Source organism: Vulpes lagopus, chromosome 9 (genome assembly GCF_018345385.1).
Source record: "Vulpes lagopus strain Blue_001 chromosome 9, ASM1834538v1, whole genome shotgun sequence".
In the NCBI taxonomy this organism is placed as follows: domain Eukaryota; kingdom Metazoa; phylum Chordata; class Mammalia; order Carnivora; family Canidae; genus Vulpes; species Vulpes lagopus.
This window is the reverse complement of record NC_054832.1, coordinates 78,257,761-78,282,154: the sequence shown is the minus strand read 5'-3', so window position 1 is coordinate 78,282,154 and position 24,394 is coordinate 78,257,761. Positions and strand designations below refer to the sequence as shown.

Here is a 24,394-nt window from a genome sequence, read left to right as displayed (position 1 = left end):
CATCGGGGAAACGACAGCCCGAGCATCCGGCCGAAGCCCCCTTTTCCTCTGCATCTTCCTGAAGATCTCGGTGAGCTGGTCCCCGGGCTCCTCGTCTTCCGCCCGAGTCCCCGCAGCCTTGGGAGCCGGCGAGTCTCCGCGCGCTCAGTTTACCAGTCTGTGGCCTGGGTACGGCCGCGGGGTCCCGCCCGCTCCTGCACCCCCCTCCGCGTCCAGCGTTGCATCCGCCTCCAACGCAGCCCAGTGGCATCTGGTTGGGCGCCAACGACCTCGGAGCCACCTGGACGAGAGACCCCGGGACTCCTGAGCTCTGGGGACGTCGACGCTGCTCTGGGCCTCAGCCCGGGCCTGCCCCAGGACAGCAGGTTGGCAGCCGCTGGGACGACGGGTCCCCGTCTGGGGCCTTCGGGTCCTGCCTGCTCCTGTCTCCTGCTGAGACCTCAGCCCTTCGGGGGCGGAGTCGGAGCTCGCGCTTCCTCCACAATAAGGCCCCTTGGCCTCGGACGTCCTCTCCCAAGATGGTTTTGGCATCGTCCTGCGCCCCCTCTGAAGCAGCCTGCGTCGTCTGTGATGGGTCACACCTTTGGGGCCGTCTAAGCGCCCCTGGGCCCCGCGCTCCCTGCGCTCCTGCCTCCTCCCGCCCCCGGGCGCCCCGGGATGCGGATGCGCTGGTGCAGCTGCAGCACCTGCGCGCCCGGGCCTGAGGGCCCCTGGGCTCCCCGCGGCCAGGCCCGTCGCTCCAGGTCCCCCGACTTTAGTATTTTAAGGCAGAAGAATCACATGAAATGCCACGAATTCGGTAGATCATCCCAAAAGTCGGATGGGAAATGAAAGCAGCAAGAATGGCACCTTTCAAGGAGATGGACACTGTAAGGGAAGTGGAGACGAGGAGGCAAATCTGGGGAATCCAGGGTAGCCTGGTGGCCGCACTAATGTGGGAAGTACTAGGGTTCCTAATGTGAGCGATTGACACTGGAAGCATAGCAGAGGGGAAGGGGGAAGGTGTAAGAAGTAGAGCGGTTCATCCCGATTATAGAAAACATAAAGTGCTTGTTCAGCTTCTAGTTGAAGTAAGGGATAATGAGAATAAGCATAAAAATATGTGTGCGACCACCGTAATAAGCCCCTCAGGCAAGAAAAATGCCAGCAGTCTAGTTTTTCCAATAAAAAGGAGAATCAGGAATGTCTCCATGGCTTATTTTCAGGCACATTTCTAGAAAGACTTCCAATCCCAAACTAAAATTGTTCTGCCTGATACCTTGGCAGTGGGCTGAGGGATTGCGTAGCCTTTGGAAGCAGCAAAATGACTTCCACATACTGATCAGCGAAGTGCATTCTGCCCTTCCATGTCTGTCTACACCTTGCCCTTCCATGTCTGTCTACACCTTGCCCTTCCATGTCTGTCTACACCTTGCCCTTCCATGTCTGTCTACACCTTGCCCTTCCATGTCTGTCTACACCTCTTGGTATTCTCTGCCAAGTCTGGGCTTGAATACTGTAGTCAGATTCCAGTGAGTAACTATATCTAATCTAATTCTTCTCCCTTCAGTGGTTCTAGGCTTCATAGATATGTCTCCAACGGCCTACGTGATATCTTCTTTTGTATACTGCTTCAGTTAGGCTTTATTTTCTTATAATTTGCAGAACCATCGACTTCAGACGGCTTAGGCAGTAAAGGACGACACATCGGAGTTAGAAACAGCTTCAGGGTTGGTTTGATTTAGCAGTTCAACAGTGACATATAGAAACCTAATTTCTTTCCATATCTCACTCAGCTTATTTTCAGACTAGCCTCCTCCTAGGGTCACGAGATGGATGCTAGCGATTACCTTGGCTTTCTACTACTTTGTCTTTGGGGAGAAAAATCTGGATTTATTCTCTCGGACAGCAGTGGAAAAGTGCTAAGGTCTTTGGAACTTGACTTGATCTTCTCCCATTTCAATTACTCTTGGGCAGGCTCCCAGTCTGCCAGCAGTCATGCTTCTTGGACACATGAGAGCCTTGTATTCCTGAGAGGAAGATGCTGCAGTGGACACTCACTTGCTGATATTGACTCTCTACAGGTCGTTGACATGACAGACGTTAAGACCGCTCTTTAGTCTTTGCTAATATGTGATGACAAAGATTTAGTATAAACAGTGTTCTCGGACAAAATTTAACTAAATAACATGAGTAGTCCTGGTAACACTTCTCTTCATCTAGAGAGATGTAAAGTAGCTTTGGAAGCTTTCTCAGACAGGAAAGGAAGTATCATTCCCTATAAACCCTCACTAAAAGTTTTCTCCAGAGGGGCACCTGGGTGGGCTCAGTCAGTTAAGCACTGGACTCTTCCTTTCAGCTCAGGTCATGATCTCATGGGTTATGAGATGAAGTCCCACATACGGGCTTCACACTCAGAAGTGAGTCTGCTTAGAGATTCTTTCCCTCTGCTCCTTTCCCCCCTCATGTGCTCATGCACACACACACACACACACACACTCTCTCTCTCTCTCTCTAAAATATATAAATAGCATCTTTTAAAACAAAGTTTTCTCTCTGCTTATTGGTTAAAAATGGGCTCCTATCCAACAATGAAAGAGTAAATGGTAGCAAGAAATGGGAGTTTCTGACTAGAGTGGGTCTGGGCTACATATTAGAGCCAGAAGTAAGGATAACTTCTTGGAACCATTTGAGCTGTTGTTAGGGAAGAAGGGACCTGATCAACAATTTAGGATCCTTATGAAAGAAAGGGATTTTTGTGTTGAGAAAATAACACCCAAACAGTAAAAAAAATAGACAATTCTTACTTTATAAATCTAGAACAGGATGTTGCCTTTTTTCCCCACAATTAGTCTTTCTCATCTCAGTTAATGGTAACATAACCTAGTGCCAATTGCAAACAAAAGAAACAAAGAAGAGAAAAGAAAAGACAAATAAAAATGAAAATCCTAAGAGACACTCTTTTACTTTTGTATCATTCATACCCCAATGTGGTTTAAGCACATCCACAGGGCTCTAGATGCAATCTAGTGTTCTCTCCCCATGCTCACTGCAGAGCTTCTTTGACAAGATCGTTCACAGGCCGCCCTAGTGTGCCTCCACATCTGCTGCTTTGTAGTCCACTCCACAAGTGAACATTCTTTTCCTACCTCGGGCTCACGCACAACAGTAGGATCAAGATGTGGAAATATAAGATGTATAGAAGTACACTCGAGATATGAATTACAAATTTACCTGCTATTCCATCATTTCTACATGCAATAAATAAAAATGGCATTGTCTCCTGTCCTCATGACTGACTTCTCACTCAAATGAAAATCTGCCAGTAAATATATTCCACCTGATGGGAGCTGTTCAAGTTATCAGTCAATACATCTAGGTGATTTATTTGCAAACTTTATCAATGATGAAAGAAGGTCTCTTTCTTAAAAACAGCTTAGCCATTACCTAACTGTGAAGCCATTCAGAAATATTTATTGGGTTTTAGTTGTAAATAGAAAAAATAATTAACTGTAGACCTCAACAATAATTACACAAGATAACAACTGTTATCAAGGTAGATAATAAAAGGACATCAATACTGACTAAAACAGTAAGATAAGTTTCAAACTAATATTACAGTAAATGAAACTGACTCTCTTTAGGAGGTGAATGTGTATTTCAGTGATTTTACATTTCTATATATTTAACAGTGCTGTAACGATTGTTTATGCATCTATATTTTAATGACTATGTTGTTATTCATCACTATTTTTTTTTATGTCACTTAGAATTCTAGCCCTGGCTTTGTAAATACCAAGTGGGTAATTTAGAGCAATTTGTTAAGCCTTTCTGAAATTCAGCATCTATAAATGCTTAGTTTCCAATGTTGTTGGGAGACACTCAATAAATATCCATTATGTTTAAATCTAAGCAAATACTGAAATTACTTTGAAATTAAAGTTTTCATATTATACCAAAATTAGCATTTTTGATAATTTATATCATTTTTTACTCTTCAGGTTTTTTTTTTTTCTGGTTTTTCATCCCTAATCTACCGAGCACATTTTTGTTAGATTATTCCCCTTACTAGCCATAAACAATTGGATGAGGAAGGGGAGGCAGAACTAGGTGGGGTCCCTTTACCTTATGGTCTTTTAATATGCAACTAAGAGAACTTCTTTTAGAGGTAATTCCAGTGTGTATCTTCAAGCAGCTTTTTTTTCACTTCTATTGCAGCTGTCATATTTATGTTATTATGTAAACAATAACTTTCATTTTTTTGTGGTTAAAAAAAAAAGAACGAGAAAAAACCTGTTTGTGGGTTTACTAATATGTTAGATGTTTCAAAATATTTTCTCATACAAAATAATTGAAATGTTCTAGAAAACTTAACAAATCATTGTTTTTTTCCTCCAAACTTTTTCCATAACTCTGAACTAGTGTTTTTTTGTTTTATGTTTTTTTTCTTTTTAGTTTTTGACTTGAATGCAAGAATGCTTTATCATTTTTTATGATTCAGAGAATTTCAAAAATTTTAATTGGCACAGGCCTTCAAAAACACAAATATTCAGTATTATTTATTAAGTGCTTATAATATGTCACGTATCATTTGATATGACTTAAATGTTTTATCTCGTTTCATTTTCAAAATCAACACATTAAGGGGGTATTGCTTTTCTCCTTATTTTGCAAATGGTAATGATTTAAAAAGTAAATAAAAGAAAAAAGTCCCAGGGTGATTGGGTGGCTCAGTTGGTTAAGCATCTGCCTTCGCTAAGGTCATGAGGGTCCTGGGATCGAGCCTCACATTGGACTCCCTGCTCAACAGGGACTCTGCTTCTCCCTCTTCCTCTGCCCCTCCCTTCTGCTCAGGTTCTCACTGGTTCTCTCCTTCTTCCTCAAATGAATAGATTAAAAAATAAAGAATGAAGAAATGAGTCATGGAAATAATATAATCTATTCAAACTCATATATACTCTGAATGACAGTGCCATGCTGCCAACAGTAAATGACTGTATTTTCTTATTGTCAGATTTTTTTAGTAACTAGAAATTCTATTTTATTTATTTACAGTCCTACAGATAACTATTAAAATCCGTAAAATACGCTATCCTATCAAAGACAACAACAAAGTAAAAACAAATAAAAAAAGAAACAATACTACCCTGCAATTAAGAAAATTTCATAATCATCCTACTTAGGCAGTCCTGAAATTGAGTCCTGCACTGGGCTCCATGCTCAGTGGAGAGCCTGTTTCTTCCTTTGTCTGGCCCCCTGCTCGGGCTTTCTCTCTCAATCTCTCTCAAATAAATAAAACATTTTTTAAATTAATAAATAAATAAAAATAGGTGTTTTGTATATTTTGTGAATTCATTTATAATTGCCAGGAAATTCTAAGACAGTTATTTTATCATGGAAGTAAGTGTAAGTAACCATTTAAAAAATATATAACTGAATATTTATCCAAAGAAAATGAAACTAATTTGAAAAGATATAGGAACTCTTATGTTTATTACAGAATTATTTACAATAACCAAGATATGGAAAAAACCTAAAAAACCATTAATAGACAAATAGATAAGGAAGATGTGCTATATGCAGTGGAATATTATGCAGCCATAAAAAGTGATTATGCCTTTTGAGACAACATAGATGGACCTAGAAGGTATTATGCTAAGTGAAATAAGTCAGACTGAGAAGGACAAATACCATATGATTTCACTCATGTGTGAAGTCTAAAAAAATGAATAAATAAAAAGAAGAATCAGTCCCATAAATGCAGAGAACAAATTGATGGTTGTCAGAGGATAAAGGGGTGGAGACCAGGAAAAATGGATGAAGAGGAGGGAATATATAGTATCCTAATTATAGAATGAGTAAGCCATGGACTAAAATGCACAGCTTATAGTCAATGACATTGTAATAACAAAAATAACACAAATAATAATAACACAAATTTTTGTTATTTGTAATAACAAAAAAATGCACGGCTTATAGTCAATGACATTGTAATAACAATTTTAAAAGACAGATGGTAGTTACACTTGTGAAGAATAAACTTGTTAAGCAGCGCCTGGGTCACTCAGTTGGTTGAGCATCAGCCCTCACCTCTGGTCATGATCCCAGGGTCTTGGGATCAAGCCCAAACGGCTCCCTTTTCAGAAGGGAGTTTGCTTCTCCCTCTGACCCTCCCCCTGCTGGCGCTCTCTCTCTTTTTCTCTCTCAAATAGTCTTGTCGAATCATTATGTTGTATACTTGAAACTAATGTAATGTTTTGTGTCAACTATACACAAATAAATAATTTAACATTTAAAAATAAAAAAGGAATATAATTTACAAGAGAGCTTGATACTCTTCCCAGTCATGTGATTCAGGATCATCAGTTTATCTTCACAAACATGCATGTCCTTCCAAACTATCCTAGTTACTTGGATGGGAAGCTCAACATAGTCAAATGTTAAAATAAAATCAACTGAAATAAATATGAAAAAATATACATGTGGATGTGTATGAATACATACTTATGTTTAAATTTCTCACTTCTTAGATATTCCAGAATATAATATTCATATTATGTGGTTATTTTTAATCCATTTTTAAATTTAATAATGCTTCATGGAGATTTTGCCATAATAGTCCAAGAGATATTTTTACACTTTTTACAGCATTGTGTACTATATTGTATGGCTATATAATAATTTATTAAACTAGCATTCTGTTGATAGACATTTGAATTATTTCTGGTCTTTGTCATTTAAAGGTACTGTTTAGAATAGTATTATGCATATATTTGTTTATTCATTTTTTTGGGCAGAGTATCCTTGGTTAATTTCTTAGAAGTGGGAATGCTGGGCCAATGGGTATGAAACTTTATATAAAGTTGAAACTTTATGAAAGTTACATATATTACATATTATATAATGTATATACAGCTTTATTAAATATGACAAATTATCTTTCATTGATGGTACAGTTTCATTTTGCATTCCACCAGTAATAAGTAAGAGTGAAACACACTTTGTGGAAAGCCCATTTATATTATAAAGATATAGTAAAAAGACAAATTATAGAATAAGAGGGAAATGTCTTGCTAAAACTCTTTTATTAATTATAGACAATGATATCCATAAGTGGCCATTACCTTGTTGAAATAAAGTGTGTTCAACCCTTTGTTTTTAGATTAAACAAATGAATAATCCAGAATAAAATTTTTTGAAATTTTTTTTCTTGGAGACCATACATCTTTAGTTAAACCATTAACTCCAGCCTAACTTCTAAATTAGAGAATGGTTACTGGAGCTTTCCTTTAGAAAGTTACTTATTTTTGCCTTTAAGAAAGATAAGATATACAGGGAAGAGAATCTCAGGGACGGATATATGGTGGTTCTGATCATTACAAAAGCTTCCATTGTGTATTTGATTTCAAATAATATATAAATTATTTAATTAACGCTGAGTTTAAAGTATAGGATATGTGAACTCAATTGAAACAATGATCTGAAAGTGCCGATTCCTTCCAAGTTATATAATTGAATTATTCTTTTTCTGAAGGAGTATGGATGGCTTATTGCACATGAAAACAAAAGATAAAATAAAATAGGGAACATTCAACTTAGAGATATGATGGGAGAAGTAATATCTAATCTGTTCAAATTAAATCCCTGATTTTATTCTTTGTCATTATATAAATTAGTAATGTTAGAAATAAATAGGGTTGAAAAACAGTCTCTTTAAAAATCAGAGGACAGTAACACCGTATCTAAAAATACAATTACACACAATAATAGTTACCATGAATGTAGAAACAACAATGGAGAAATTATGTAAGGTTTTTTTGTTTGTTTGTTTGTTTGTTTGTTTTCTTTTACTAGATCAATTTAACAATAAAATATCTACAGGTAAAGAGCAATAGCAGTGCTGTTATAGTTAAGAGTGTCTAAAAATAGTTGGAATATTATTAACTCGAGGGAAAAATGCACTAAAAATTTATACTGGGTTTATTTTATCTTCATTTTCTTTGCTTTGTTTTATGTTTTTTGCTTTTGCACTAAATCAGACAGTTCTTGGAATAAAATAATTGTGATGAGAAATCCTACAGTAAAAAGTAATTATCTACTTCATTTAAATATTTCATCAGAAAAAACTTTCGTATTAGTAGTAAAATAATCATCAGCTTCCTTGACATTACTCTTGTTTTAAACTTCTTATTTTAACATTTCATATTCATAGAAAATATGCAAAAATATCACCAAGAATTTCCATATATTTTACCCAGATTACTGAAATGTTAACATTTTATATGTGCTTTACCATTTTATCTAATCCTATTTATCATCTGGATTTCATTTCTTTTTTCTAAACCTTCTTAAAATAAGTTGCAGATCAGTTTTCCCTTTGCCTTAATCATTTCAGTATGTGTTTCCTAAAAAAAATATGTATTTTTTACATAGAATTATCAAAATGAGGAAACTATTAGTAGTATGTAGATGAGGAGAGGAGAAGAGAATGAGAGTAAATTGGCCTTGAGGAGCAGTGTTTTCATGAGTGTCCTAGCACTACACCCTCTCTGGACCCAACATATAGGTACTGGGCAGCTGTCGTGAACTCTGAAGCCATAAAGATCTTCAGTGGAGGACATTTCCAGGTAAAACAAAAATGGAAACAAATACAAAAGACCATCTTTGAAATCTATACAAATTGATAACAAACCAGAAAAATCCAAATATAAGCAACTTTGGGGAAAATTATTTTACACTGACTTACCTTCTGTCACCATATCTGGGAGGGCAAGTTGAAGAATTTCTCAGCAAATATATCAATTATCTAATTTCAAATAAAAAGGAAGCTAAATTTGCACAAATTAGGAAGACTTTCTTCTGTATCAAGTCCAGAATCTACATATATTGTACAAACCACTTCACTTCATCCACCCATGATGGAAGTTCTACTAAGTCTCCAGATTCAGCATGTTTGAGAAGAGGAAAATCATTGATTGAAAAAGTTTTCAAGGACTATAATTTTATTCCTTCAGGTATTATATTATCAAAGGCTATATCATGGGAAGTGAAAAATTCTTCATATTGATGGGGAAAAGAGTACATATTGGTACCCAGAAAACAGGAACAAGTTGGCTGATTCAAAAAACTTTTGTAAAGGTAGATGATACAAACCAACTTTATTGACTATTTTATCTTCAGCTGACCAATATGCCTTTTATAAATTACTCTATTCAGAAGCTCTCTAGTCCATTTGATGTAGATAAGCTATCTAGCATCCAAAAGCAAATTTAAGTTAAACTAAGAATCCAAACAGATAGCATTAAAGGTGGTAGAATCCCAATTCAACACCATTTGAAAGAGAAGAAAAAAGAATATGGAGAAATATTGCTTACAGAAAAATGAAGCTCTTGAAATTTATTTTCCAAGTGAGCAATGCAGACAACATTGTATATGTCAATTTTTGACTTCGTGGAAAAAGAAAGGGGCATGCCTAAAAAGAAAAGAATAAAATACAGTATTTGATCCCTGTCTCCTATTATTGCAAGTGTCCTGAAAAAAAAGTGTGAGCCAAAAGAAAAGCTAAAACTGCAACATATTTCTCAGAAAGACTTCAGAAAAAATAATGTACAGGTAACTGAGCAGAGTTTCCTGTGTAAAGAAATCCAGGACCTGAACAAAAGTTTGTGTTATTTCAGAATGCATCCCCTATCCTTCAAGCAGACTCAGAGGACTTGATGAGAAACAGTTAGTACACACTCCATGTTAAATCCAGCTGAAAATGGCATGAAACAATTTTTACGCATCTCCCTCCACATAAAAATAAGCAGGGATGCCTTCTTGACATTTATGAACATAAATTAATAATAAATGAAAATGACTTAGAAGAACTAAGGGTAGATCATTATCCATGTAAGCTACAGGCTTCTGTACAAGTTCCTAATGTCAATAGAGAAAGCAGTGCATCTCAACCAAAACAAAAGTCAGAAAATGTGCTTTTTCCAGCAAAAGATCTGAAGGAAAAGGACCTTCATCCAATATTTGGTCATGATTCTGGACTGTCAGCAATAAAATGTTCACAGAAGCACCTAACAATTCAGGCAAGACTCCATCCGAAGTCCTCCTGAGGAACCCAATGAATGTGGCAATCAAGAATATGGATAGTTTATCTTTTGGTAAGATCCATTGGAAAGTGAAAATATTATTGGAAATAAAAGAAAATCTGGAAACAAATGTGGAATTTGATAGGTAAAGAACCAAAGAAGGAAATTTTTACAAGAATTTGTACTTCACCAGTATAATCCTTGATAAACTTTTTTCAGACTAGTGAAGAGAAGTCAGAATTTTTGGATTTCACAAGCTACACTGAAAACAGTGGTATATGGGATGTGTTAGGTATTTAGGAAGAGGAAAATTTAGATAATCTGTTGATGTTTTTCTCTTCTCTTTCAACTTCTGCAATTTAACTGGCTTTTAGACAAACAAAAATACACTATTCAGAAGTGAAAAAGAATGAAGAAACTACCATTGATATTATTCTATCAGTCAATATGTAGACCTTGTAGATATATTTTCCAGTTGACAAATGACTAAATACACTCAAAGATAAATTGTTTTTTTTCCTTTTCCCTTTAGTTAGCATTTGCTTTAAGTTTTCTGTGTTGTTTTGAAGCACTCATAACAATATTTTTCTATATCTTACTAATGAGAAAATTGATTAGAGCAATACATTTATACATGACCTTTTCATATATAACAAGAGAAACATTATTACCAATTCTGAGTGAATGGAAATTTCTTTCTTTCAACATGCATTATGTTTCCAATTGACAGTATTTTTTCTCTTATTTTGTATAACCAACCCACACACAAGATTTGGGAGATTAAGAAGCCTCAAAAATAGTCCCTCTTTTTTAACGTGGAGCCTTAATACATAAAGAGATACAAAGAAATAAAACAGATGGAGAGCAAAAACTCATTTCTATAACTTCTACAACTAAATAGGAGAATATAGACTGAAGTCATTAGTCAATGAGGATTGCTAATAAATACCCCCAAATCGGGAAAACCTAGAACATCTTACAGGCAAAGTGAGGCAACCACATGTCTTTCCTAAGGGAGAAGCTTCTTTTTTTTTTTTAAGATTTTATTTATTTATTCATGAGAGACACAGAGAGAGAGAGAGAGAGGCAGAGACACAGGCAGAGAGAGAAGCAGGCTCCATGCAAGGAGCCCAATGTGGGACTGTTCCTGGACTCCAGGATCAAGCCCTAGGCTAGAGGCAGATGCTTAACTGCTGAGCCCCCCAGGCATCCCATGGAAGAAGCTTCTTTAGAAATGTCAGATGGCCTTTCAAATCCAAAAGTGCTATGAATGACATACGTTAAACAAATCTTCCAGTGAAAACACTACATATTTTAGAAAACATTTTTTTTAATTGTAATTACTCACCAGACTAAATTTATAAGCAAATAAACAAATCTGATACTAATGACGAGAAAATCACTGGGTTGGAAGATAGAGCAAAAACATTTAGCCAGCAGAGAGTAAAATATATAGAACACAAGATGTAAGACAGAATCTGTTTTTGATGTTTGTTTACTGGTACTTTCAAGCCCAAATTCTCCCCAATTCCCTTTGCTCCATAACTCATCAGTCTGATTATAAAGTCCAGGAGCTCCTTCCCTGTTGTTGGACAGGAATTACAAATAATGCAAATTGTGCTTGAGAACCCTAATGTCAGTCAGTCCAACTCTCACCACAAGAAGAGAGCTCCTGACTGGCACCTCTCTTCACTTAATCCAGTTTTGACCATTTGAGTAACTGTGTTCTCGACTGAGTGCCTCATGATGTGAGTAGTAAATCTTTCTATGTCTTCTGGTCTTGACATCTGAACCAATTTTGAGTAGATGGGAGTGGGAATTGATTCTGCTTTCCATGGGGGCAATCAAAAGATACATGAAAAAGAGCATAACCTTTATGTTAAGATAAAGCAAACTGGTCTTATATGTCTGGCTAGAATCCCGGAAGTTGTAAACCATCTCCTTCCCATTGGATTTAGTAAAATTTTAAAATAATTTTATGCATAGAAATTTTTAAGTAAATATTCACCAAATTTACTGTCCCAAATTCTTTCATCACATTTCCATAAGGATATAAAATTAGATATTATCAGAAATTAACCTGATGTTACTATGTTTTCACTCTCATGATTATCAGATGGGTATTTACTAGCTATGTTTTTTTGAGATTTGTTTTTGCAGAGTCAGAAATGAAGCAGATATCTTAAAATTAAGCTGCTATATTTTTCTATCACATACCATCATTTAGAAATAATGATCACAGACTAAAAACCTGGTTATTAGTCAGAAATTTTTTAGACCGTGAGATTCTGACCTTACTCTCTTCCTTTTTTTTTTTTTTTTTAAAGATTTTATTTATTTATTCATGAGAGACACAGAGAGAGAGGGAGGCAGAGACACAGGCAGAGGGAGAAGCAGGCCCCATGCAGGAGCCGATGTGGGACTAGATCACGGCTCTCCAGGATCACGCGCTGGGCCGAAGGCAGATGCTCAACCACTGAGCCACCCGGGCATCCCATCTTACTCTTTTCTACCTGAATGACTTGGTATTAAACTAGAACAAGCAACACATATTTTTCAAATTATTTTTAAATAGATGACTTTAAAGCCATTGAAAATATAACTTTAACAATTACAAAAATGCCACCATTAAAGTCGTTTTTGTGATACTTCAAATGTGAAGCTTTAAACAGAGTTTTTAAAAATCTCTACACTTTAGTTAATCAAAGGTGTAACTTCATGTAAACATCATTTGAATAGCAGACCAAAATAATCTATATGCCTTAAAGTTGACAATTTTATGATTCTGGAATTCTGGGTTTGTGGAATTGTCAAAAGAGCACCAGTCTTGGATGCATTTCACCTCATTCTTTAGAATGAGGTTTAGTTTCTTCATTGTTAAAGAGATAAGACTGGACTTGATATTCTTTAGACTTTCTTCTCCTTCTAAAATTATGTGATTTTCTTTATGACATGTATCCCAAATTCATTTAAGTCATTAATGTTAGCAAATCTTGATTATGTATTTAATATTATAAAACTTGGTGTTTACCAGAAGTATTTCATTTATTATTTTTGCTTACCTCTGCTATTCTAATTTTTTATAAGATAAAAGTGGATAGGACAAAGCTTCTTAAGACAGTTGTAAATTATAAAAGATGTATGTTGATTTATTCTTTTCTCCTTCCTCTTCAGACTACTATGTAAGGTCTATTGCTTGGTTTCTTTTAGACATAACCATTGTTCGTTTAGGTTTAAGGTTTTATTAAGATAAAATTGGTATATAACAGTATATGTTTCAGGTGTACAATATAATAATTCAACATCTGTATACACTATAAAATGATCACCACCAAAATTCTAATTACCATTTATGACCATATAATTGATGCACTTCACCCATTTTCACCCACCCCTCAACTCATTTCCCCTCTTGCTTCCATCTATCTGTCTCTGTGTCTGTGTTTGCTCTTATATCATTTGATGTTTTGTTTTGTCTTTTTAGATTCCAAATATGAGTGAAATAATGTAGCCATGTCATTCTCTGTCTGACTTATTTCACTTAACATAATACCTTCAAGGTGCGTCAACGTTGTCATAAAGTCCATAAGTTTCATTCCTCTTTGTGGCTAAGTAGTATTCTATTGCATATACTACATCTTCTTTGTCCATTCATTTATCAAAGCACTTAAGTTGTTTCAAAATGTTGGCTGTTGTAAATAATGCTACAATGAGTAAGGTGCATATATATATTTTGAATTCGTGTTTTCATATTCTTTGGATAATCACTCAGAATGAAAAACTAAATTATATATATTTTTTTATTTTTTGAAGAAACTTTATACTGTTTTCCCAAGTGATTAAACTAATTTATATTCCCATCAATAGTGTATGGGTTTTTTTTTCCACATCTTCACTAAATTGGATTGCTTTATTTTTTTCATTGTTGAGTTTTGTGAACTTTTGTATATATTTTGGATATTAAATCCTTATCAGATATATGACTTACAAATAGCTTCTCTAATTCAGTTAGTTGTCTTTTTAATTTTGGTGATCATTTCCTTCACTATGCAGATTTTTAGTGTCATGTATTCCCATGTGTTTATTTTGCTTCTATTTCCCTTGTCTTTGATGTCAGAAATGCAAACATATCAATAAAACTGATATCAAGGATCTTACTGTTGGGGGGAGGGGCAAGATGGGAGAAGAGCAGGGTCCCCAGTCACCTGTCCCCACCGAATTACCTAGATAACCTTCAAATGATCCTGAAAAATCTACGAATTCGGCCTGAGATTTAAAGAGAGACCAGCTGGAACGCTACAGGGAGAAGAGTTCGCGCTTCTATCAGGTAGGAAGACAGGGAAAAAGAAATAAAGACACAAAAGGCCTCCAAGGGGGAGGGGCCCCGCGAGGAGCTGGGCTGAGGCCGGGGCGAGTGTCCCCAGGACAGGAGAGCCCCGTCCCGGAGGAGCAGGAGCTGCACCAGCCTTCCCGGGGGGAAAGGGGCCCGCAGGGAGGTGGAGCAGGAACCAGGAGGGCGGGGATGCCCTCGGGCTCCGGGGACACTAACAGGCACCTGCGCCCCCGGGACAGGCAGAGGCCAGGAGGGCCCAGGACAGCAAGGACGCTCCTGCCCCGAGCTGAGCAGATCAGCGGCCCCGCCCGGAGCCTCCAGGCCCTGCAGACCGAGAGCCCCGGAGCTACTGCGGGAGCTGACTCCAGGGCTGCAGAGCTGGCCCCGCCACTGCTGTTGTTCCTCCTGGGGCCTCGCGGGGTGAACAACCCCACTGAGCCCTGCACCAGGCAGGGGCAGAGCAGCTCCCCCAAGTGCTAACACGTGAGAATCAGCACAGCAGGCCCCTCCCCCAGAAGACCAGCTGGAAGGACAAGTTCCAGGGGAAGTCAAAGGACTTAAAGTATACAGAATCAGAAGGTACTCCGTTGGATTTTTTTTTTTTTTTTTGCTTTTTGATTTCTGTTTCCTTCCCCAACCCTTTTTTCCCTCTCTTTCTTTTTCTTTCTCTTTTTCTTCTCTTTTTTTATTCCTTTTTTCTTTTTTCTTTTCTTTCCTTCTTTCTCTCCTCTCTTTTTCTCCTTTTCCCAATACAACTTGCTTTTGGCCACTCTGCACTGAGCAAAATGACTAGAAGGAAAACCTCACCTCCAAAGAAAGAATCAGACACAGCCCTCTCTCCCACAGAGTTACAAAATCTGGATTACAATTCAATGGCAGAAAGCCAATTCAGAAGCACTATTATACAGCTACTGGTGGCTCTAGACAAAACCATAAAGGACTCAAGAGACTTCACGACTGCAGAATTTAGATCCAATCAGGCAGAAATTAAAAATCAATTGAATGAGATGCAATCCAAACTAGAAGTCCTAACGATGAGGGTTAACAAGGTGGAAGAATAAGTGAGTGACACAGAAGACAAGTTGATGGCAAAGAGGGAAACTGAGGAAAAAAGAGACAAACAATTAAAAGACCATGAGGATAGATTAAGGGAAATAGACGACAGCCTGAGGAAGAAAAACCTACGTTTAATTGGGGTTACTAAGGGCGCTGAAAGAGCCAGAGGGCCAGAATGTGTGTTTGAACAAATCATAGCTGAAAACTTTCCTAATCTGGGAAGGGAAACAGGCATTCAGATCCAGGAAATAGAGAGATCCCCTCCTAAAATCAATAAAAAAACGTTCAACACCTCGACATTTAATAGTGAAGCTTGCAAATTCCAAAGATAAAGAGAAGATCCTTAAAGCAGCAAGAGACGAGAAATCCCTGACTTTTATGGGGAGGAATATTAGGGTAACAGCAGACCTCTCCACAGAGACCTGGCAGGCAAGAAAGGGCTGGAAGGATATATTCAGGGTCCTAAAGGAGAAGAACATGCAACCAAGAATACTTTATCCAGCAAGGCTCTCATTCAGAATGGAAGGAGAGATAAAGAGTTTCCAAGACAGGCAGGAACTGAAAGAATATGTGACCTCCAAACCAGCTCTGCAAGAAATTTTAAGGGGGACTCTTAAAATTCCCCTTTAAGAAGAAGTCCAGTGGAACAATCCACAAAAACAAGGACTGAATAGATATAATGACACTAAACTCATATCTGTCAATAGTAACTCTGAACATGAACGAGATTAATGACCCCATCAAAAGGCCCAGGGTTTCAGATTTGATAAAAAAGCAGGACCCATCTATTTTCTGTCTACAAGAGACTCATTTTAGACAGAAGGACACCTACGGCCTGAAAATAAAAGGTTGGAGAACCATTTACCATTAAAATGGTCCTCAGAAGAAAGCAGGGGTAGCCATCCTTATATCAGATAACTTAAAATTTACCCCGAAGACTGTAGTGAGAGATGAAGAGGGACTATATCATACTTAAAGGATCTATCCAAGAAGAGGACTTAACAGTCCTCAATATATATGCCCCGAATGTTGGAGCTGCCAAACATATCAATAAATTAATAACCAAAGTGAAGAAATACTTAGATAATAACACACTTATTCTTGGTGACTTCAATCTAGTGCTTTCTACACTCAATAGGTCTTGTAAACATGACATCTCCAAAGAAATGAGAGCTTTAAATGATGCCCTGGACCAGATGGATTTCACAGATATCTACAGAACTTTACATCCAAACTCATCTGAATACACATTCTTCTCAAGTGCTCATGGAACTTTCCCCAGAATAGACCACACTGGGTCATAAATTGGGTCTGAACCGATACCAAAAGATCGGGATCGTCCCCTGCATATTCTCAGACCATAATGCCTTGAAATTAGAACTAAATCACAACAAGAAGTTTGGAAGGACCTCAAACACGTGGAGGTTAAGGACCGTCCTGCTAAAAGATGAAAGGGACAACCAGGAAATTAGGGAAGAATTAAAAAGATTCATGGACACTAATGAGAATGAAGATACAACCGTTCAAAATCTTTGGGATGCAGCAAAAGCAGTCCTGAGGGGGAAATACATCGCAATACAAGCATCCATTCAAAAACTGGAAAGAACTCAAATCCAAAAGCTAACATTACACATAAAAGGAACTAGAGAAAAAACAGCAAATAGATCCTACACCCAGCAGAAGAAGAGAGTTAATAAAGATATGAACAGTACTCAGTGAAATCGAGACCAAAAGAACTGTGGAACAGATCAACAAAACCAGGAGTTGGTTCTTTGAAAGAATTAATAAGAGAGATAAACCATTAGCCAGCCTTATTAAAAAGAAGAGAGAGAAGACTCAAATTAATAAAATCATGACTGAGAAAGGAGAGATCACTACCAACACCAAGGAAATACAAACTATCCTAAAAACATATTATGAACAGCTGTACGCCAATATATTAGGCAATCTAGAAGAAATGGACGCATTCCTGGAAAGCCACAAACTACCAAAACTGGATCAGGAAGCAATAGAAAACCTGAACAGGCCAATAACCAGGGAGGAAATTGAAGCAGTCATCAAAAACCTCCCAAGACACAAAAGTCCAGGGCCAGATGGCTTCCCAGAGGAATTCTATCAAACGTTTAAAGAAGAAACCATACCTATTCTACTAAAGCTGTTTGGAAAGATAGAAAGAGATGGAGTACTTCCAAACTCGTTCTGTGAGGCCAGTATCACCTTAATTCCAAAACCAGATAAAGACCCCACCAAAAAGGAGAATTACAGACCCATATCCCTGATGAACATGGATGCAAAAATTCTCAACAAGATACTAGCCAATAGGATCCAACAGTACATTAAGAAAATTATTCACCATGACCAAGTAGGATTTATCCCTAGGACACAAGGCTGGTTCAACACTCGTAAAACAATCAATGTGATTCATCATATCAGCAAAAGAAAAACCAAGAACCATATGATCCTCTCAATAGATGCAGAGAAAGCATTTGACAAAATACAGCATCCATTCCTGATCAAAACTCTTCAGAGTGTAGGGATAGAGGGAAGATTCCTCAGCATCCTAAAAGCCATCTACGAAAAACCTACAGCAAATATCATTCTCAATGGAGAAACACCGGGAGCCTTTCCCCTAAGATCAGGAACAAGACAGGGATGTCCACTCTCACCACTGCTGTTCAACATAGTACTGGAAGTCCTCGCCTCAGCAATCAGACAACAAAAAGACATTAAAGTCATTCAAATTGGCAAAGAAGTCAAACTCTCCCTCTTGCCGATGACATGATACTCTACATAGAAAACCCAGAAGCCTCCACCCCAAGATTGCTAGAACTCATACAGCAATTTGGCAGTGAGGCAGGATACAAAATCAATGCCCAGAAAACAGTGGCATTTGTATACACTAACAATGAGACTGAAGAAAGAGAAATTAAGGAGTCAATCCCATTTAAAATTGTACCCAAAGCATAAGATACCTAGGAATAAACCTAACCAAAGAGGTAAAGGATCTATACCCTAAAAACTATAGAACACTTCTGAAAGAAATTGAGGAAGACACAAAGAGATGGAAAAATATTCCATGCTCATGGATTGGCAGAATTAATATTGTGAAAATGTCAATGTTACCCAGGGCAATGTACACGTTTAATGCAATCCCTATCAAAATACCATGGACTTTCTTCAGAGAGTTGGAACAAATTGTTTTAAGATTTGTGTGGAATCAGAAAAGACCCCGAATAGCCAGGGGAATTTTAAAAAAGAAAACCATAGCTGGGGGCATCACAATGCCAGATTTCAGGTTGTACTACAAAGCTGTGGTCATCAAGACAGTGTGGTACTGGCACAAAAGCAGACACATAGATCAATGGAACAGAATAGAGAACCCAGAAGTGGACCCTGAACTTTATGGTCAACTAATATTTGATAAAGGAGGAAAGACTATCCACTGGAAGAAAGTCTCTTCAATAATGGTGCTGGGAAAATTGGACATCCACATGCAGAAGAATGAAACTGGACCACTCTCTTGCACTAGACACAAAGATAAACTCAAAGTGGATGAAAGTTCTAAATGTGAGAAGATTCCATCAAAACCCTAGAGGAGAACACAGGCAACACCCTTTTTGAACTCAGCCACAGTAACTTCTTGCAAGAAACATCCACGAAGGCAAAAGAAACAAAAGCAAAAATGAACTACTGGGACTTCATCAAGATAAGAAGCTTTTGCACAGCAAAGGATACAGTCAACAAAACTAAAAGACAACCTACAAAATGGGAGAAGAGATTTGCAAATGACCTGTCAGATAAAGGGCCAGGATTCCAAGATCTATAAAGAACTTATTAAACTCAATAGCAAAGAAACAAACAATCCAATCATGAAATGGGCCAAAGACATGAAGAGAAATCTCACAGAGGAAGACATGGACATGGCCAACACGCACATGAGAAAATGCTCTGCATCACTTGCCATCAGGGAAATACAAATCAAAACCACCATGAGATCCCACCTCACACCAGTGAGAATGGGGAAAATTAATAGGGCAGGAAACCACAAATGTTGGAGAGGATGCGGAGAAAGGGGAACCCTCCTGCACTGTTGGTGGGAATGTGAACTGGTGCAGCCACTCTGGAAAACTGTGTGGAGGTTCCTCAGAGTTAACAATGGACCTGCCCTACGACCCAGCAATTGCCCTGCTGGGGATTTACCCCAAAGATTCAGATGCAATGCAACGCCGGGACACCTGCACCCCGATGTTTCTATCAGCAATGGCCACAATAGCCAAACTGTGGAAGGAGCCTCGGTGTCCATCGAAAGATGATGGATAAAGAAGATGTGGTCTCTGTATACAATGGAATATTCCTCAGCCATTAGAAACTATAAATACCCACCATTTGCTTCAACGTGGATGGAACTGGAGGGTATTATGCTGAGTGAAGTAAGTCAATCGGAGGACAAACATTGTATGTTCTCTTTCATTTGGGGAATATAAATAATAGTGAAAGGGAATAGAGGGGAAGGGAGAAGAAATGTGTGGGAAATATCAGGAAGGGAGACAGAACATGAAGATCCTGACTCTGGGAAACGAACTAGGGGTGGTGGAAAGGGAGGAGGGCGGGGGGTGGGGGTGAATGGGTGACGGGCACTGAGGGGGGCACTTGACGGGATGAGCACTGGGTGTTATTCTGTATGTTCGCAAATTGAACACCAATAAAAAATATTTTTATTATTAAAAAAAAAGTGTCTTACTGTCTACAATTCCTTATAGGAGTTCATGGTTTTAGGTCTTACATTCAAGTCTGTTATTTATTTCAAGTTAATTTCTGCATATGTTTAATGAAAGTGCTCTGGTTTCATTCTTTTTCATTTGGCTTTTCATTTTTTCCCACACCATTTACTGAAGACTCTGTTTTTTTCCTCCATTGTATATCATTGTCTCCTTTGTCATAAGCTAATAGTTTCTATATGTGTGGATTTATTTGGGGGCTCTTAATTATGTTTTATTAAGCAGTGTTTAATGCCACTACCATACTGTTTTGATTATTGCAGTTTTGTAGTATAGTTTGAAATCAGGGAGCATGATTCCTCCATCTTTGTTCTTTCTCATGATTGCTTTGGCTATTTGAGGTCTTTTGTCATTCCATACAAATTTTACAATTATTATTATTTTGTATTTCTGTGAAAAAATGCCATTGGGGTTTTGATAGATATTGCATTAAATTCTTAGATTGTTTTGGGTACTATTGGTATTGTAACAATATTAATTTTTCTTATCTATGGGCACAAATATCTTTTTGTTTATGTTTATCTTCTGCAATTTCTTTTATCACTGTTTTATGGTTAAGTGTTGATGTTTAAAACACAAAACAACTAGGGGCGCCTGGGCAGCTCAGTAGGTTGTATCTGACTCTTGATTTTGGCTCAGGTCATGATCTTAAGGTTATAAGATTGAATCCCACGTCAGGCTTCATGGTGAGTGTGGAGCCTGCTTAAAATTCTCTCTCCCACCTCTTCCTCTGCTTCTTCTCCTCTAAAACAAAGCAGCAGCAGCAGAAACAACAACAAGCCCTGAAAGTGACATTATTAAGGTGATAAAATAGAAGCCCAGGTCCTTGTACCTCCATGGAGAAGCCGACTTAATATCAATATATGGAATGAATTATCTTTATGATATTTCCAAAAATAAGTTCAGAATGTGCAGCACCTCAGGCAAACACAAAACCAAAACCCACATCAAAACAGATAAGAAAGTTTATTGCATTTGCCAGCTACAGCCCTTTCCTCTTCCCTGGAACAGCATGGCATGACTGAGAGAAAACTACCAACCCCAGGAGGGAACAGAAAAGTGAAATGTGCATCCAACTTTCTGGCTTTTAAGGGGGCTGCCTGAAGGACTTGTTTCTGCCTTGCCTGATTCAAGCACTAAGGGAATAGTGGTATTAGTTGGTCCCCCGGGTAGGGGCCACTGAGAACAGAGATAAATGTGACAGATTAGTATAGCACCAAAAAGTGTGCAGTACTCCAGAGAGACACCAGAGGGAATAAGAAATTATGGGCACTTGGAAACAGAGGGAAAACTCCTTAAGTAGGAAGTTAACTGCATAAGCCCAGAGAATGTAGGCCCATAGAAAAGGCTTGAAAGGACTTCAGAATCTCTAGTTAGTCTTAGTGACAAAAGTAATTACTTGTGTGAAGCCAATCCGTAAAGACTGAGAAGAGCAACTATCGTTCAAACAGCCCAGGGTGTGATCCTGGGGTCCCAGGATCGAGTGCCATGTCAGGGTCCTTGCATGGAGCCTGCTTCTCCCTCTGCCTGTGTCTCTGCCCCCCCCCATCTCTATCTCTATCTATCTCTATCTCTATCTCTATCTCTATCTCTATCTCTATCTCTATCTCTATCTCTATCTCTATCATCTCTATCTCTATCTCTATCATCTCTATCTCTATCATCTCTATCTCTATCATCTATCTATCTCTATCTATCTCTATCTCTATCTCTATCATCTATATCTCTATCTCTAATCTCTATCTCTATCTATCTATCTCTATCTCTCATGAATAAAATCTTTAAAAAAGTAAAAATAAAATAAAAAGAGTCAAATGAAAATTCAAAAAAAACTACAGTGACTTAATTGAAAAATTTACTGGAAGCATTTAACAGCTGACTTGATTAAGCAGAAGAATTGGGAAACTTAAAAACAGGTCATTCAAAATTATTGATTAAGAAGACTACAAAGGAAAAGAATGAAGAAAATTGAAGAGCCTGAGGGAGTTACAGGTAATTAGCAAATAAATCACTTATGTATTATAGAAGTTGCAGATGGAGAAAAGAAAGAGAAAGGGAAGAGAGCCTATTTGAGAAAATAATGGCTGAAAACTTCCTAACTTTAAGGAAGGAAAGGGACATGCAAAATTCAAGAAGTTCAATTAGCTCTGATGAGGATAAGTCAAAGGGGCTCACACTGAAACATATTTTCTTTTCCAAATAAGAGCACAATTTCCTAAAATAATCTTTAAAATGTGAGAGACTTTTATGAATAGTTGCTAACATCAACCAAATCTTTACTGATTACCTTAGTTAGAATGTTAATATCACTATCTACTACAATTTAATATTTATGGTTTCTGTGCTTAGAAAAATATTCCAAAAGGATAATACATATTTTTAAAAAATAAATAATAGCTTTATATAGTCTATTTTAATCTAATCATATAACGTTATAAATTATTCAGAAATAGAGTATTATCATTCTAATAAGGAAAGTATTGAAATTTCTATAGATCTGTATGACTAATTATATGAGAATAACAGCCAATTGAGTAACATCTTTTGCTTTTGACAAGTTATCCTGTCCCACAATTACTAATAAGAAAATTATCTACATATTCTTAAATTAGATTGTAAAATATTTAGCCAACTTCTTGATGAACTCCATAGAAGGCAATTTTATAGATTGATGAGTATGAGACTTAATTATCACATTTTAAACTTTATATTTAAAATATCTCTCATTGTTAAATGAAGAAAAATGTGCCTTCTTTTACTGTGTTATCCTTTTTTATTATTCTTTATAGTATGTTACAGATACTTTGCACATTGTTCTGATAAACATGCCTGGATCCCACATCAGGTTTCCCACATGGAGTCTGCTTCTCCCTCTGCCTGTGTCTCTGGTTATCTCTCTCTCTCTCTCTGTGTCTCTCATGAATAAATAAATAAAATCCTAAAAAAAAAGAGACATGTGTAACTTGTGCATTTTCATTCTCACATATGATAGAGAAGTTTCAGTGTTGGACACATAAAAGCACAAGTTTGGTTCCACGTAGCCTATAGGAACAGTCTAATGCCATCAGTTTAGCAAATTTCTACACAGGATGACCAAGAGGCTGGACAAAATGCTAGCAGCAAGCAGTGGAGAGCATCACAGAGTATCCACTGGCATTGTCCTCTTTGTAAATGATTCCCCATTCCTTAAACCAAAGGATGTTTGGTTTTTGACATTGGTGTATTTTTACCGTTTTAGCCAGAAGTTGGCATAGATGCTACTGTATTAAGGTTGTCACTAATTTTCTTAAGGTAGATTCTGAGTTCCATAACACTTTACTTGTTTTCTTTATCCCTGAAGGATAGAGTGATTCAATGGAGTCCATTTTGTTAACCTCAGCAATTAGTTGTTTTATACCCTTTGTGGGATCCATAAGAGCATCCTCACAGATCAGCCTGTTCCTGGGTTGGCTATCTTCAAATCCATCAACATCAGTTGTAATCTTTTTCCTGGTGAAGGGTCTTGCCTCCATGTTGATAGCTGCTGACTGATCCAGTGGTGGTTGCTGAAGGTTAAGGTAACTATAACAATTTCTCAGAATATGAAAATAGTGAAGTTTTCCACATTGAATGACTCTTCTTTTCATGAATGATTTCTCTGTAGCATGTGATGCTGTTTGCCAGCATTTCACCCATAGTAGAACTTATTTCAACACTGGAGTCAATTCTTTCAAATTCTGCTGCTGCCTTATCAACTAAGTTTATGTAATATTATAAATCCTTTGTTGTCATTTCAGTAATCTTGACAGAATCTTCACCAGGAAAAGTAGGAGCAGAAGTAGATTCTACTTCAAGAAACTACTTTCTTTCATCATCCATAAATAGCTTGATCTCCACCAAAGGTTTATCATGAGATTGAAGAAATTCAAATATAATAATAATGAAAAAGTTTGAAATATTGTGAGAATCACTCAAATATGACACAGAGACATATAAGTAAGCGAATATTGTTAGAAAAAATGGTACTGATAGACTTTCAATGCGGGTCTGCCACAAACCTTCAATTTCTAAAAAACACAGTATCTGTGAAATGCTAGAAAGTAAAATGCAATAAAATGAGGTACGCCTGTACTTCTGCATATATTATAACTAGAGCACATAATGCTCTTGTTTTATGCTTTCAGTAA

The 24,394-nt window shown here is 37.4% G+C and overlaps 1 pseudogene; it reads left to right on the top strand.

Moving 5' to 3' along the window:
- Positions 1-657: 657 nt before the first annotated feature.
- Positions 658-10,424, top strand: LOC121498640 (annotated as a pseudogene).
- Positions 10,425-24,394: the final 13,970 nt, after the last annotated feature.